Below are 3,512 nucleotides of genomic sequence, written 5' to 3'. Positions count from 1 at the left end.
AAATTGCCCGGTAAGATGAGGCAACTCACACAGCTCCAATCATTAACACTGTTGGAATGCAGAAGTATGACATCGCTGCCAGAATGGTTAGGAGAACTCACCTCTCTCAGTAAACTTGAAATTGTGTGCTGCCCTGGCATCACGACTTTGCCACACAGCATACAACAGCTCACAAACCTCCAACAATTGGAAATTCGTGACTGCCATTGATTAAGCATGTGGTGTGAAGCAGAGGAAAACAAGATCAAGCTTGCTCATATAGGAGAAATGGTATGTGCCCTGCCATACTATCTGTCATATACATATTGCACTTGGTTTTGCACTGATCACGTATTCCCTCATCCATAATACCACGTTCTCCTTTTCTGTTCTGTACTTCCTTGATGGATTTTCTTGCAGAAAATGCTTTTAGGAAGTAAAGTAATTCTTCTTTTCCCCAACATATCCTTGTTATTGAAAACATCAGAAAACAAGAAGGTGGTTTTGATGTTAAAATCAATAGAAGGAAACACTCCTATGTGTACCAAAATATGCGTTTAGGAGCTTCGGAAGAAATCGCAACGAAAATTTCTTTCTTAAAAGTAAGAACGAAAATCTGTATTAATACCTGTTTCAGATTTACAGGACTATTCTTTCATCCAAAATGCCTTGACTTTGTACACATCAACCTGCGTACATTGATTTACACATAGCACCGAATTTTGTTGTTGATCAAACATGTTCCTTCTGTGTAATGCTTATGATTTATGTGAACACAAATTTAAGTTAATGATAGAATTGACTTTGTATTTTTCTGCAGCGTACTGAAGATAAAGCCACTCCGAGAGAGCCAGGGGAGCAAGCAGAGCCAGCAGAGCCGCAACATAGTGGCCGTTTGAGATTCTGAGCTGTCAGTAGCAACGCCCAATGTTAGCGAAACCGTTAGTAGCTTCAGCAGGATTTCTAGAAAGGTAACAGGTTCATTTGACACCTCAAACGAGATCGTGCACCCTTTTCGTATTTATCCGAAAAATACTAAAAATATTATAAAGTGCAGCGCCGGATAGATCCAATCTATTCTTGAAATAGACAACTCGCACATGCTCCCTTTCCAAAAAAAAAATCAAAACACCAACCACTATAGTTACATTTATTAGATTTGTTGCTAAAATATCTGTATTAAGCCCGAAACTGCCAGCAGATGGCCAGTGAGCTAAAAAAAGAAAGAATGGGTTACATTTTTCATATGCTCTCCTCTTATAGATAGGACGAACAAAGAACAAAGTTTTTCGATCACTTACTTCGCTCGCCCTTTTTTGATCGTTTTTTAATGCAAATAGATTCAACCTAGGAATTTCTTTTAGATTCAGTCTTAGGTCTTGTTTAACCGGTGAAAGACTTCCTTTATTGAAATGTTCTATTCCCAAAATTCCTAACTTAAAAGGAAAAAACTTTCCACTTTCCTAAACTAAGGACGGAAAATAAGAAGGCAAGCATATCTTCTAAATTAATCATACTCAACTCAGCCCTTCCTAGAATGAGGTATTATTAGTCCCGATAAATAGATAATTCGAGGAGTAATAAATAGGAGTAAATTAAATAAAGTATTGATATAATTGGAACTGCGGAAGCAAATACCAATTTACTAAAAAAAAGTATCTAATCGAAATTGAGTGGTCCACGCCCCGATTTGATGCTCACCCTGGATGGTTTCTAACGACTTCATATAACCTCCTCTTTTCTGTAGCATGGGTCTTCTCGCGTATATGTATGTATATGAATATAATACTGCTCGGTGAAAATACAAGTGCAGCAGAAGTCGACAGTCCTGCATCCGCATTTCAACTGGAGCTACAGGTTATGTATGTATATGGGAGACTGCTGTGTTCTGCATGAATTCAAAGTGCCGGGATTTTTGTATATTACCTTTGGCAGTAAAGATTCTTGTACTATGTTATCTACTGCCCTTAACAAAGATAAAGATAACGCATTCTTAGAAATAGCGCTTGTTATTTCGTTACTAGTTCTGGGGTCATAGTGCTAGCTGTTTGTCTGCTGGATTGCTTGAATGAAATGTATTTTCACTTATTTTATTGAAAGGAGCAATTCTGATACAACCTAATTGATTCAACTGAATCAAAAGAAGGCCTCGCATTGTTTCAAACATATGTCAATCTTGGGACTCTGTATCCTTGTGACCATGTATTTTTAGTACTGATTGTTGTAGTTGATTCATGTCAGGCATTAATAAAAAAGTGAGCATTTAGCAGCAGAATTACTTACCAATGCAATTCTGTGCATCCAGTATGCCATAATAGCTCTGAGGAGGTGATGTATGTCTGTCTGGTGTGTGTCTGTTTTCTGTTGTGGGCATAGATTGTACTTATTGCATTAACGGTGTAAAGATTGGAGGAAGCGTTGAACCCTTTGGTCTCGGGCCGCTGTATATATTGAGAAGTTGTCGTGGCTTACAAGCATAGGGAGATCGCTAGGATTCACTCGGAGTTCGTACAGGAGAAGGAAAGAAGATTTACAACGAGAGGGAGAGTCCAACAGAAGAAGAGATAGATGAGTTTGAAACATACACGCATAACTCTATCAATCTATCTAACATCCTCCCTCAATCTAAACCTATGAAACCTTGTCTAGATTTAGATTGTACTTAAATTCATTCAACCTCCTCATGGTAAGTGGTTTGGTGAAGCCATCAGAAGTTGATCTTCTGTGGGAATAAACTTGATATCAAGTAATTTGCGAGCCACTCTTTCTCTGACAAAATAAAAATCAACTTCTATATGCTTTGTCCGTGCATGGAAAACAGGATTTGCCGAAAGATAGGTTGCACCAATATTGTCACACCATAACCTTGCAGCTTGTGGAATTTTTATTCCTAGTTCACAAAGGAGAGTATGAATCCACATAATTTCGGCAGTTGCATTTGCTAGAGCTTTATATTCCGCCTCGGTGCTGGATCTAGAGACAGTGGCCTGTTTCCTTGCACTCCATGATATAAGATTTGATCCCAGAAATACAGCAAATCCACCTGTAGATCTTCTATCATCAGCACACCCTGCCCAATCAGCATCAGAATATGCAGTCACCAACATGGATGATGACTTAGCAATCTTAAGTCCTAGTCCCATTGTAAACTTAAGATACCTCACAATTCTTTTAACTGCTGTCCAATGAACTGTACTAGGAGCATGCAAATACTGACATACTTTATTAGCAGAATATGAGATATCTGAACGAGTTAAAGTCAAGTACTGTAATGCACCAACAACACTTCTATAATTTGTTGCATCCTCTGGACCAAGTGCATCTCCTCCCTCAACGGAAAGTTTTTCTGAAGTTGAGAGTGGTGTACTTACAGGCTTACAGTGTTCCAGTCCCATCCTCTTGATAATGTCAGTAGTATATTTTTCCTGTGTCAAAAGTATTCCATCCTTCACCTTTTTTACTTCAATGCCAAGAAAATAGTGAAGGTTGCCCAAGTCCTTCAATGCAAAGTCCATATGAAGATCTTGAAGCAG

General features: G+C 38.5%; 1 long non-coding RNA gene across 1 annotated transcript; it reads left to right on the top strand.

Moving 5' to 3' along the window:
- The first annotated feature begins 8 nt into the window (after nucleotides 1-8).
- LOC125506522 lies at nucleotides 9-2,074 on the top strand. The gene is made up of 3 exons (XR_007282679.1): nucleotides 9-270; nucleotides 800-950; nucleotides 1,727-2,074. It is a non-coding gene; the product is annotated as an uncharacterized LOC125506522 (long non-coding RNA).
- The last annotated feature ends 1,438 nt before the right edge of the window (nucleotides 2,075-3,512 follow it).

The sequence above is a fragment of the Triticum urartu genome, chromosome 5 (genome assembly GCF_003073215.2).
Source record: "Triticum urartu cultivar G1812 chromosome 5, Tu2.1, whole genome shotgun sequence".
Classification (NCBI taxonomy): domain Eukaryota; kingdom Viridiplantae; phylum Streptophyta; class Magnoliopsida; order Poales; family Poaceae; genus Triticum; species Triticum urartu.
The sequence above is the reverse complement of the archived record's forward strand: the minus strand, read 5'-3'. Positions and strand labels throughout refer to the sequence as shown.